Raw genomic sequence first — 14,728 nt, 5'->3', positions numbered from 1 at the left:
ACATAGTTTTTTTTTTAATCAACAATTTTATGTCGTTCTTTATAGTGAAAATTGTAACTTTTTGTTTAAACGTGCACCATTTCGCGAAAAAACAAAATATCGAACAAATCCTACCTACGTCTCTTTCTGTTGTTATATAGAAACTAAAAAAATTTTATTTTTTGATCCAGGACAAAAATTAAGGAGTTTACGTCTTCGGCAATGGACCCACTAGAAAAAAAGGCGCCTTAGGAGAACTGCTGGACAGCGGCCATTTTGAAATTAATTCAGACGAAAAATTTTGTATTTGTACCATGAAAGCTATATTATTAAACCTATTTCACAGATTTTCGATTGATTCCTTTGTTGAGTCAAAATAAATTCATAAAATATGCCCATTTTTTGCGCTCTAGACCAGCTTCCCCCCTTAAAAAATTCACACTCACGTCGTGGCCAAAGGAGTTGGTGCGTGACTACTATTTCAAAGTACACAGGTTCTCCGGCTATGAAACACAAAATGACAGAAAACGTTTTTTCTAACAGCGGTCGCCCCTTAGCAGTCTATGTCGAACCTCCGAAAGTATTTTTGCCATTAAAAACTCTTGGTAAAAAGCCAACAATCATTCGAAGTCCATAAAACTGTAGGTCACTGCATTTGGGGAAAAAACAGCAAGACGCACTTCAAAAATTGGAGGAGGAGCTCAGTGTAAGGGTGTGTTTTTTATGAGGAGGAAGTATTGAAAGCCTTACCCCATCAGTGTGGGACTTTAACCCAACCTAAACCTCCTACCGTCAAAGAACCGATCCCCCCGGTACTACCGTCAAGTATTTCGTCGGGAGGCGGTTTGAGCGTTGCACTCAACGTCAGTTACTGCTCTAATATAAAATGTCACAAGCCGAATCTGCCTATTACCACCACTGGTAAGTGATCATATTTTCAGATATGAGAGAACCACCCCTTTCGGATCTATACGTCCCCTCCGCCCATGTCCCTGTTCGCTACCATAGAAAAAGTTAGTTTCTGATAGCGATATCGTCAGTTTACCTGCGTTTCCATCTCTGGATATGTGTGCTGCTTCACGTTCTTATTTGGTGTTCGCGCATCCTCCTTGCCTCCTCGCAATGTCGGAGTTGCTGCATTATTTCAGCAGCCATGTGTTGGGCTTTGCTCCAATTGTCTTGGCTCTTCAACATCAGTGACACTAAATTATCAGGCGTGATACTACTGCCAAGGCTGTCTTCCAGTTTAGCCCTTACTCTTCTGAAGTGGGGACACGTGAGAAGAACATGTTTCGCGTCCTCCTCAACTGCTGGCGTGCACTGCTCGCAGTATGGACCTTCTTCGTGACCAAAACGGTGAAGGTACGCTTTAAAGCACCTAAGACCACTTATGATTTGGCAGAGATAGAAGTCAGTAACAGTAAAAATGCAGTAAATATAATATTTTACTGATATTGCAATTTAATTTTCAATACCAGTAAACTTTTACTGATTACTGAAAAAAATTTGCAGTAAAAATATTTTTTTACTGATCACTGAAAAAAATTTGCCGAAGTCAAACAATGTTTTTTGAGGTGGTTGAGGTAGAATACGAGTTTTGGCACAGGCTACTTTTCCATACTTGACTACATAAGTGTTGAATATTTTTTTAACTTCCTCTTCTGTTGGCGTTTTAGCTGTTTCTAAAAGAGCTTTCACAAATCGCAACTTAATGTCAGGGACAGAAATAGCGGCAATAACAGCATCCCAAGCATCAGGCTGAATCAGAAAGTACTTTTCAAATCTTTTAAGCAAAGCTTCATGCATTTTTTTGCTACTTTCGGTTAAATACTTAAAACTTTTATTCTTAAGGACACTATAGTGGGTATGAAATAACCAAAATACATGGTCTTTTCCCTCTGAAGGAAGTCGATTGCTTCTGCAATAGGTCTCATAAGCTTTACGTATTCCTCTAAGTACTCAAGCTCACCACTGAGAATGGCAGGAATTTTTAAACGGAAACACAATTCCGCTAAATTGGTTTTGTGCTCCAGTAACTTATTTACGGAATCATAAAGCGAGTTCCACCTTGTTATGCATGGAGTTATTAAATTCGCATTTATCACTCCATTAACTACTTCTGCAGATTTCGGTCTATTGCATTTATTCCAAAGTTGTGTGCATCTGTGCAGTAAGAAAATATGTGAATATAAAAAATTTCAATTAAATTGAAGGATTTTTTACAGTTGGAAAGATCTTTTGTGAATATCTTTTATATCCTGACTTGAAGAATTCATAATTCTGTTGAAATCGGTTGAACCCAAAAGATTTAGAGTGTGGCTCGCACAAGGAAAATGTTTCGACATGTGTAGATATGTGTAGCGTGCAATAAATATTTATTGGCCTGTTATTTTCTTTGCATTTTCATCCAATTCTTTTGTTGGATTGTACGACAGTTACAGTTATGGGGTTATTATTTTGTTATTTAGGAAAATAAGAGAAACCAAAAAAAAGAAAGAATTATTGAGTACATAAATGATTGAATTTCGTGATCAGAGTGTATTACATTTTGACTTCCCATAAACAGTAATTATTATACTGATAATGCAAATCAAATTATATTATCAGTAATTTTACTGCAATTTTTTTCAGTAATCAGTAAAAAAATATTTTTACTGCAATTTTTTTCAGTTGGTGGTTGGTTGGTTAGAGTGGTGATTCATCCAGAATCCAACTAGCGCTTCCGCACCATTTTGTTGCCACATCCTCGTTACCAAATTGTTTAACAGTTATTTACAGCAGGACTATATCCAGTCTGTGCGGTTTAGGAACCTTATTAGGTTGTTGAAGTCTACGCCAGACAGTTGCTCGAGACTCTCGAACAGCGGTTTGCCCAGGGTTAACATTCTGCCCTTCCATAGGGCAGGGCATTCACAGAGGAAATGGAAGATTGTTTCTTTTTCCTCCGGTTGTTTACAACTATGACAGTATGTGTTGTGAGGGATGCCCATTTTGGCGGCTTGTTCTCCGATAGACCAGAAGCCAGTTATGACTGCCGTAAGTCTACAGGTGTCCCGTCGTTTCATGTTTATTAATGTCAACGATTGCTTGAGGTTGTAGGTGGGCCATAACGTTCTGCTGATTTTGCATTTCGTCTGGTCTCTCCATCTACAATCTGCAATTCGAAGGTATTTTAGGGAAATTGCATTCTTGACCGCACCTAGTGGAGTAAATACTGGTACTGCAAGAGCGCTATTCATGGCAGATGCCCCTCTTGCTAGTTCATCAGCTTTTTCGTTACCCTCTATGTTCCGGTGTCCCGGGACCCAAATCAAGGTTACTCTATGGTTTTCACTCAAGTTGGTGAGGCTATTCCTACTTTGCTCCACCACTTTAGAGGTTGTTATAGTCGCGTCCAGCGCCTGGATTGCAGCTTGGCTATCCGAAAGAATAGCGATATTGCCCTTAAAAGAGAAATCTGCGATTAGTAACCTACAGGCTTCCCCAATTGCTAGTACTTTCGCTTGGAAGACGCTGCTGGTATTGGGGAGATGCATAGATTTTTCAATTCCAAGTCTATGAGAATATATACGAGCTCCAACACCACAGTCCATTTTACTGCCGTCTGTATAGACTGTGGTATCGAAGTTGTTTAGAGAGAATCCCTTATTCCATTCTTTTTTAGATGGAAAGAGTGTGGCAAAATTCCTATTGAACGTTACCATCGGGACGATGTAGTCAGTCCTCACCGAGGTTAACTGAGTTTGTCGCAATAATAGACTAGCGTGATCATAAGTTTTTCTTTTCCAGCGACCCGCTTCATTTAACCTAAATGCACTCATGGTTGCCGTCTTCTTTATATGTAGGTCTATCGGAATAACGTGTGTCAGTGCATTGGGAGCCTCTCTAGGACATGATCTGATTGCACCGACCGTTATTGCACAGGCTGATCTTTGTATTCTGCCGAGTAATTTGGTATTGTATTCTCTCCCTAGAGCTTTCCACCAAACTACCGAACCATACGATAAAATGGGTCGTATAACCGCCTTATACAGCCATAATGTATGCTTAGGTTGAAGACCCCAACTTCTTCTAAGCATACGTTTGCAGGCATATAAAGCAATTTCTGCTTTCCTTACCCGTTCTTCGACGTTTAACTTCCAGCTAAGTTTGGAGTCCAAAATTACCCCTAAGTACTTTGCACTGGTTGATAAAGCCAGAGTTTGTCCGTTGATATTTGGTAGGGTAAAAGTTGGTACCTTGTATCTGGTGGTAAAAAGCATAAGTTCTGTTTTACGCGGGTTTAAACTTAGCCCACATCCTGTGGCCCAAGAGTTAAGCTCGCCTAACGCCCTTTGGATGATCCCACTGATCGTATTTGGGCACAGTCCTGACACCATTAACACCACATCATCAGCGTACGCCACCACTTTTACCCCACCTCCGTCAAGTTTTGTTAAGATTTTGCTGATCACACATAGCCAAAGAAGTGGAGATAATACTCCCCCTTCAGTAATCAGTAAAAAAATATTTTTACTGCAATTTTTTTCAGTAATCAGTAAAAAAATATTTTTATTGCAATTTTTTTCAGTAATCAGTAAAAAAATATTTTTACTGCAAATTTTTTTCAGTAATCAGTAAAAAAATATTTTTACGTCAAAGGCTATCTCAAAGAGCTTCTCGTCGAAGCTTTTCGTTTTCCACCCATTCTGCCGTTTGTAGGGTATCGTGTCTACTTGAGCTTTTTCGATGGCAATGTCTATTGCCCTATTATCGCTATGTGTGTAGCAGTCACTGATATACCATCTTGTAGCTCTACTTAGTCCCCTGCTTATGAACGAAAGGTCTATGATGGAACCAGTACCATTTTTGCTAAATGTGTTCTCTGTGCCACTGTTGAGTAGAACGAAATCAAGAGCTGCTAGTGCATTAAAAGCTCCCTGACTTTCGGGCTCGTTCTTGTACATCCCCACTCTGCTGCCCACGCATTGAACTCACCTGCTATGAGTGCCGCGTTTCTTTGCTTAGCGTCATTAACCAGTTCATCCATGACGCTGGCAAAGGTACACAGATCTGTACTGGGTGGTATGTAGCAGCTGTATATGTGTATGTTATTTAGTTTAGCACGCACATAGCCAGTTGTTGCAACTGGTTTCCCCAGATGGGTTGGGTCACTTCCGCAGCTCCATATGGCACACTTGCGTTGTTGGCCCATGACGCCTCATGCCTGTTTTTATACTGCTTGCTAAGTATAGCAACATCGATGCCCAGCTTGGATAAACAGGCTTTGCGCTGCTTCGGAGTGGTTGAGATTAAGTTGCAAGACATTCATACTTTCTTCTGTTGGGCTGCTCTCTGGAATGCGGGGCATGTTCGCCGTCCCGACACATCGTTAGTGTCACTTTCGCCGTGCTGTAGGCATAGCGCACACCTCGGCGTATTTACGCAGTTTTTAGCTTTATGGTCTTGCCCTCCACATGTGAAGCACTGAGTAGTGCGGTCATCTTCGCTCTTGCAGTTCCTTGCCAGATGGCCAAAATCGTGGCATTTGTAGCACCTTGTTATAACTGCTCTCTAATATGGCAGTAAACCCAGCCAATACGTATTTTGGATAGGCTTAGCAGTTTTTGTGAGGACGCCGATAATGGGCTGATGGTGCATAGCTGCGTGCCACCGTATGCCGTATACATTACTCAAATGACCGATAGCGTAACTTTTCCGTCAGGGAGGCTATTTTTTATCGCCTCTAACACTTCTTCTCTGGACGTCACTCTATCAATATCCTTTATTTGTATGGCCATTTCTTGTGTTAGGGGCGAACCCGTGTATTTTTGCCGATGACACCTTCTATTGCTGTCTTGAGCTTCTCAGTAGCTGGATCAACATGCCGATTTAGTTCGAATAATAATTCGCCCTTCGCCGTCTTTCTAATGCCCTTTACTATATGGCTCAGCTCCTTGAGCTCAGGTGGCGGTTTAATTTTTTAGCATTTAGGTGTATGGAAGTTCACCGACTTTCTTCAGGACCAATGCGTCAGGTTTCGTTCATATTTTTTGCGTGGTTTTGGTCTTACGTTTGACCACTGTTGATCAGCCTTCACGTGATTGGGTGCCCTCCACTCCTAGGGGCGCATTCATGTCTACTGCTGCCACCGTTTGCTTCTTTACAGCAACCACCTCTATTGGTTGGTTGGAGTAATGTTGTTGCTCTTTGGGTCTGGCCTCTATTGGTCCTCTCGGCAATTCTAAGCGGATGCACTTTGCTATTGGCTGCGGCGAATGGGGCGCATCCCGCCCTCTATTGGCCGCCGTGCGGGCTCTCTTTGCTTGCTGTTTGCGATCGTTCTCCATTGTGTCACTTTGTGTGCTTTGATTGGCGCGCACAGTGGGTGAGCGAGCTCGTCTGAGAAAAGGATTGATCGTATTGCTCTTTTCTTTCGATTCTCCGCATATGCCCGGAGACTCATTCGGCATGTTGTTGGGTGGTTTGCTTATACCTGTGGGAGTCAGATGTCATTTACCTGCGTAGCTGTATGAGCAGATGTGCAGATGGTAATCAGCTATTCTCTCTCTTCCCACACTTTGCACCGCTCGCTATGTATATTTTTTCTTTTATAATTTTTTTTTTTGTGAGATTAGTAAAAAAAGGAAAGTTACGCAGTTATCTGAGCAGGTGTGCTTATAATAAGCAATTGTTCTCTCTCTCTCAGCAACAACACTTTTCCCCGTAAGCTTATTAGTTTCTCAGTTTTTCTTTTCTCCCTTGTTTTTTTTTAATTTGTTTTTTTGTCTTTTTCACTCTTTTGAAGTTTGATAAAAAATGGCTGTATTTACCCCTGGTTGGTCAGGTACACCTGTCAGAAGCAATCACTGGTCACTGCCCTAGCTCCTGGGAGCACACTTGCGCACTTTTTTATCACTACCGTGGGGCCTTTTCACTGTTGACATCCACTGCCGTGTGATCGCCATTATAAGTATGTATGTAGTTGGAGCATCCTTCCCCTAGCTAACTGACTTAATCATTCAACTGTAATCGTTGATCGTATTCGTGTTGTGACGGCGCATGGAATCAGCTGTTGTGGGAGTGTTTAAATTATAATTATTAAATCAGAGGTTATGCTTTTTTTGTTATCAATTACTCACCAAGGCAAGCGATACAACAATAGTTATGAAAATTTGTACATGCTCGGGCAAAGAACAGAGTTTCCTTTTTCCATACCTCAAAAACCGTACTCTTTAATTATTTCCCAGTGCCATAAGTACCACACCATAAGCAATATACTTGTTTCCATACATACAGTGTTGGAAAAAATAATAGAAACCACAATCACTCCATATTTCATATAAAATTTTTAGTTTGTAAGTATGTACCTATTTATGCAGATACACACTGTGTAATACTGTTTGATAACGGTACTTTATTTTGTCTTGTTTTTATGTGCATAATCGCAAATATTTAGGCTCAATATTCTTTTTGGTGCAGAACCGCGTGTTTTAGTTGGAAAAAAAATATAAACGTTTCGGAAAAATTTGAATAGCTACAGTTAAAATTAATAATATACTGTTATTTTTAAACTGTTTGATATTTTGTTGGAAAAGTATGTAAAAAATTATATTTATTATTGTCTTGTTCAAAAAATATTTCTTATCTTATGAATATTGCATTCAGAACGGACGTGGTAAACACTGTACTGTTAATTAAAGAGAAATTATAAAAAAACTAAAAACTGATGGCCTTTCTATGTCACGGATTGCCGATTTAATGAAATGCTCAAAAAAAGTGTTTTCTGCGATTAATTTTAAAATTACAGAGGAAAAACGAGGACGAAAGCGCGCAACATCAAAGAAGTTTGACCAACTGCTTATACGAGAATCGAAAAAAAACCATTTTTATCCTCAGAAGAATTGAAAAATGTTTTACAAGCGCCAGTAAGCAGTCGAACAATCTGAAATAGATTAATATCTGGGTGCAAGAAAAGTACCATACCTTAGCAGAAAAAACATAACCTGCAGATTATCGATTGCAAAGAAACATCTACTGCGTGCAAATTGGAAAAACGTATTATGGTCAGATGAAACAAAGATTAATTTGTTTGGGTCTGATGGCAAGGTACATGTAAGATGACCTAAAAACTCTGCATATGATCCAAAGCACACGTTGAAAACCGTGAAGCATGGAGGTGGAAATATACTACTTTGGGGATGCTTTCCGTCCGCAGGAGTTGGTCCTTTATTCTGGATTAAAGATAAGATGTGCGCTGTGGACTACGTAAATATTTTAAATAATGTTATGCTTTCATATGCCAAAGAAGAAATGCCATTAATTTGGGAGTTTCAACAAGATAACGACCCAAAACACTCCTCTAAACTGGCGAAGAAATGGTTCCAGGATAACAATGTAAAGTTAGTAGAATGGCCTTCACAATCCCCGGACTTGAGTCCAATAGAGCACCTTTGGGGCATTCTGAAGAAGAGAATTGCCGCCTATAAGGCAAAAAATAAAGCGGATTTGTGGGAAAAAGTCCGGGCAGAATGGCTTAGTATAAACCCATCAGTTTGTGCCAAGTTAGTGGACTCAATGAGCCGGCGTTGCACCGCAGTAATTAAAGGCCAGGGTGCAAGAACCAAATATTAATTTGTTTACAATTTTAAAAGTTTTGTTTAATTATCTGAAAGAAAAATACTTATGTTTATTAGCTTTAAGGACGTCGTTTCTATTATTTTTTCCAAGGACAATAAAATGAACTTCATGATTTCCTTTTTACAAAAATGTAGCAAGAGTTGAGTACCTCTATTTTTATATATAAACTGTTTCTTTATAAAAAGATTATTTATTATTTTTTCCAACACTGTATGTATGTATATATGTACTAGGTTGCTCAATAAGCTTTGCAGTTCGATAAGAAAAACACAATTTTATGGTTTGAAATACACTTTATTATTTAGTACATATAGTCTCCCTGAACTCCAATGCGCTTGTTCCAATGAGATTCTAATTTGAGAATTCCATGCCTGAAGTGAGAATCTGCAAGGACTGCGTAATGCGCTTCCCTCGTCATTTGATGAAAAAACGCTTTCCACGTATGAATTTGTATTAGTAGATATGGATCTGCTTCTGAAATTAGTAGAAGCCAAATCAAGTAAATACGGTGAATGATTCAACAACTCGAGCTTTAGTTCATGAATTTTAGCTATTATCAAAAGGCTCTTATGACACTGTGCATTGTTTTGATGAAAACGATTTCTTTTGCAAACAGGGTTTTTTCCCTTCAGCCAGTCTAAAGGGTTCCAATAACATTCAGAATTATTTTACCAGTGTACACAAATAAAATTCCTTTTGCATTCCAAAAAACTGATGCTAACACCTTCTTGCCCGATTTATAGATACGCACTCGTTTTCAAGGCAAAGAACTGGGTTCACGCCCTTTTTAGCCCCTTGTTTTGACTTAAGATCATAGTGATAGATTTAAATCTCATCCATAGTGATTTCACTTTATCCTTTCGAAAACGCTCTAAATGCTCGCACTCGAATGTGGTTTTGCTCCATTGTAATCGAACGCGGAACCCAATTTTCTCACACTTTTCTGAAGCCCAATATACTTTATATATACACATATACTTCTGCTCAAATATGAACGAGACTTTATCAATAAAACGGTCCGCGGATGACGTATGGCAAAAATAAATTTTGTGTTGGATGGTAGGACTGTTATAAGCTTACATGGCAAATTTCAGCTTCATATGTCACATAGTTTGTTTTCTGTGCTACTGTAAACAAGTCAAGCTCGAGTGTGATCTTCGAATTTAAGGGGTCAGTCTACTTTGGAGACTCGAAAAAAAGGCTATATTCGTGATTTTTTTTTTGAGAAAACTATAAATGATAGTAATATAAAATTTGTTTGATTTATTAAATAAAGTCTTAAAATTCAGAAATAAATTTTTTTTTATTCAATTTTATAGTATTTTTAGTAAAAAAATAGCAGTGAAGCGTAACGTCTCAAACATGGGTTGGTGAGGCAGCTCCATCAGAACTCAAGAACGGCTTGTCTGAAACAAAAAAATCAAAATGTTTCAGATTCAGTAAGATACTGGCTACAAAATGACCCTCGGATATTAGGTTTTAATGAAGACAAAAAAAATGGCTGATAAAAATGGAAAATTTTTGATAGAACGGTTTTTTTTTTCGCATATTTAAAAAAAATATATAGTAAAAATTTAAAATTTCAAAACCCCCGAGCGTCAATTTGGTGCAAATTATGTCTAGAATAGGTGATCCAAATTTTATGAAAATCGGTTGATTAGTTTTTGAGATACAGTGGAGCTAGATTTTGAAAACGTTGTTTTGAGAAAAACGCGTTTAAAGTTTTTAATGTGCGCTATACGCGCAGGTAGACGAAATGATGTTCAGGTAAAAAAAAAATAGTTAGAGTGCTCGGATTTTCTTAAAATTTTTACACAATATTTCTGGATATATATACTTTCAAATTATGCAAAAAAAAAAAATTGAAAAATTTTAAAGTGACAAAGTAGACTAACCCCTTAACGATGGAAATTCAAGTTGAACAAAGAATTTGTTTGAAATTTCGTTATTCCAACAAAATTTCGGCTTCAGACGCCTTAAAAATGTTGCAGACAACCTATGGGGCTCTGCTCTATCGTGTGCACATGTTTTCCAGTGGTACAAATCGTTCAAAGAGGGCCGTACATCAACCCAAAAAACCACGCCAAAGTCGCTCAAAAATTAAGGTTATGCTGACTGTTTTTTTCGATTACGAAGGTGTGGTGCACTCGGAGTTCCTTTCGTAAGGCCGATCGGTTAACACTGAATATTATTTAGACGTTTTAAAGCGTTTGCGCGAGAACATTCGTCTTAAAAGGAAGGAATTGTGGGACAACAAGTCATGGTTCTTGCATCACAATAATGCACCAGCTCACACATCACGTCTTGTTCGCGATTATTTGAACAAAAATAATGTTAATATCGTTCCGCAAGCACCGTATTCGCCTGATATGGCTCCATGTGACTTTTTCCTGTGTCCCAAGCTCAAGTTGCCGCTCCGTGGAAAACATTTTGAGACAATTGAAGTCATAAAAGAGAATTCGAAGAAGGAACTGAAATCCATACCGAAATCGGCCTTCCAGAAATGCTATGATGATTGGAAAAAACGTTGGCATATGTGTATCGCCTCCAATGGTGATAAAAGGAGATAAAATAAAAATTGAACAATAATTAACCGTTTGTGTTTTATTAAATCAGTCTCGTTCATATTTGAGCAGAAGTTATATATAATTTGCTCATACACCCTTTTTGATTGTTTGGCCGAGCTCGTCCTCCTATTTATGTAGGGACCTACAGTTTTGAGCCAACTCCGGACGACAAATGGTATTTTAAGAGGAGCTGTTTCATGGCAGAAATGCACTCGGAGGCTCGCCATTGTCTGCCGAGGGGTGACCGCTGTTAGAAAAACTTTTTCTTCATTTTTGGTGTTTCACGGAGATTAGCACCTACTTCTTCCGAATACTAGTCACGTACCAACCCATTCGGCGTCGTCGGCCGAAACCTTTCAGCCAAAATGTTGCTGACGCTGCCCAATGAGATGCCTAGAGCTTCTACTAAATTTCTTTCTGTCACTTGATGATTTTCTGATAAGATATTTTGTAGTTTTTTCATGATTACTGGTGTTGTTGCTGGTTTTCGACGTCCTTGACGTCGACCGTCTTTAAGGCTCGTACGACTATGTTTAAATTCAGCAACCGATCTTTCTACTGTTCTGATTGGTGGCAAATACTCTTTATATAAGCATATAAGCATTGCTTCGTACATTTCCTTTGCTTTTAAACCTTCCAAAAATAAAAACTCAATCACAGCACGATATTTCAGTTTTTCTATTGTACGAAAAACTGTGACACATCGCTACTAAATGGCTGTAAACGATGAATAAATTGATTGAAATGAAACTTCACATACGTGTATGTGAAAAGTTTACCAATATAGGCCAGTAGCAACGCCCTCTCTTATCGAACCCCAAAACTTATTGAACAACCTAGTATAATATGTACATGTACATACTTTGTAATACACTCCGATGCAACGAACAACTCGCAATCCTGCAGCTATTAATACAATTTCATAGTTGTACTCCGTTAGCAGAATATATGTGTGTATGTGCATACAAATATATTCACCAGTCAACTAGTCAGTCAGCTTATCTTTTATTACTCTACTAGTCGGTAGTTAAGTTATTCGAGTGTGAAATGTGCATTAACAAAAGCCAATTTTATACTCAACTACTCTGCACTGATGTGGGGCGACTAACACTATTACACATGCTCACGGCCACGCATACATATGGAAGAGTACACGCATGTGGCTGTAATTGCTTTTGCAACACTTCTCCCGCAATATGTTATCAATTGTAGTTATCTGCGTGGATTTTTGCAACTCACTTATACACACTACATACTTACATATGCAAGTATAGTAGTGCTTGTGTGCATATCTTCTAAGTATATATTTCTGCTTCGTGTGTGGTGTTAGTTTGTAATTAGCTCAATTTAATGGGGCTTTCATTGTAATGAATTAGTTGAGCTGTGTGGCAAGGGTGATGGAACGTGCAGTCAAGTATAAAAATCAATACTCGTAACTCTGATATCAGAATATATTTTGTACCATAATGACTGAACTTGTTAAGTAAATCCTATCAATATTTGTTAATCAAAAGAAAAAAAGATCAATTACACAAAAGTTTTCATATCGGTTAAAAAATATCGTCTTCTTTTTAGGTAAACCTAAAACCATTTGGCCAACGAAACGACTACCAGAAGCTTAATCAGTTCACCAGTTCAATAGAGGTAGTTCTTCATATGAGAAGAAACAAAAATTTAATGGAGTGAAGAGGAAAGGAAGTGAAATTGAATCTGAAACATTTTTTTTTCTTTTCGATATATTCTCTTTAAGTTAAGTACGAGGGTTTTGACTCTAGTATACAAGCAAAAATTAATTTTCATGAAAGAAAATGTCTTTATTCCTTTTTAAAATGTATTTTCCCCATAGACTAATATAATTTTACAGTTTTTCTAGACCCATTTTCGTAGATTCAGTTGGTTTTTTTTACTGCCTAATGCTCACTGCAATATTGGGGAATTAATGATCCATAAAATGACGATTTGGCAGTACCAGTTCATGCAAAGCATTGATTTTTTCTGGCAAAAAATCAATGTTTGGGTGAGCTGTCCGAAGGTTATTTTGTCCCGAAATTCTGGAAACTCACAGTTAACATATGGGCTTAAAAGTTCCGGGTCTAACAAAAGGCTGCAAAATTAGCTTTATTCATCAATGTAATTTACATCAAGAACGACGCAGTCACTCCAGCGCCGCTCCAACATTTCAGTACCGCTTTTGTAGAACGATTTATCTTTTGCCTCAAAATGGGCCTCAGTTTCAGCGATAACCTTTTCATTTGAGCGAAGTTTCTTACTGGCGAGCATTTTTTCAATATATGCAAACAGCCAGTAGTCGCTGGGAACCAAATCTGGTGAATACGATGGATGTTGGATCAATTCGAAGTTCAATACATATAGTTTTACCATTGCTTTGATTGTTTTGTGACACGGTGCGTTGTCTTGATGAAGCAAAACAATGAGTAAATTTTGAACAGAGCTTTCTCTTAATCAAATGCTCTGACAATATAAAGCCAAAATGTTTTTTGGTATCTTTACGATGCCAGATAACTCACGCAACTTCACTTTTGGATTATTCAAAACGCATCAACCCATTCGGCTACGACGGCCGCCAATGCATTTAGTCCACATCAAAATTCAGAAAATTAGCGCTTAAAAATATTCACAATATAATTTACATTTTTGACATACTTAAATATTTAAAGCACCTGGAAAGAACACAAGTAACACTCGTATGATAAAACATTCCAATTACCATTACCATTAAGAATATCAGGTTCTTCTAGCAATATATTCATATTCTCCATATCTCAAAGTATAAACAGCAACCTACGTATACTTCTCAGAATTTCCGTGAAGTATATTTATAACATACAAGAAAATTTGCTTTGGCTGCACTCTGAAAATGAAGAATTATTTCCAATTTAATTTGATTATCAATAAATTTTTTACTCAATTACTTTCTTCTTTAATTTTTGGAAATAAATATTAGTATGAAAGAGATAAACCTTAACTCGATGACACACTTATGCCTTATAACTATAGCAACGTGACTCCTGCGAATAGAAGAACAAAATTTTTATGTATTTTCCTTCTAATTTTTCTTCAATCCTTTTGTTCCTTTTTTGAGTGTAACTTAGTATTCTCCAATAATATCAACAACCTTTCCTTACGATTAGCCTATAAGATGTCTTCTGAATTCAAGGAAGCTGTAGCCAATATATTTCTACACACTTGGACTTTTTAGGTGATGCGGCAATTTTTCAGGCCACGACTCAGACCCCTGCTTTAATTCAGCAGTTACTATTAACTGAAAGCACAAGTTGTTTGAGAAATCTATTATACAAATTAGAAATACTTTTTTTAGGGCTGCTACATTTCCAAAAATTGAAAACAAATAAATGCGTAAAATATTGCGGTATCAATTGAAAGCATAAATATTTTTGAATAGGGTTACCACCCATCCAAAATCTTGAAATTAAACATGTACAAGTATGTATAAATACTGATGTAAAACGAAAGATGTTTATCAAGGCATATTTTTGTATAGGGTTGCCACTTAACAAAAGTTCAGATTATAATAATTGGCG

Source organism: Anastrepha obliqua, chromosome 1, assembly GCF_027943255.1.
Source record: "Anastrepha obliqua isolate idAnaObli1 chromosome 1, idAnaObli1_1.0, whole genome shotgun sequence".
In the NCBI taxonomy this organism is placed as follows: Eukaryota; Metazoa; Arthropoda; class Insecta; order Diptera; family Tephritidae; genus Anastrepha; species Anastrepha obliqua.
Note: the sequence above shows the minus strand (reverse complement) of the source record.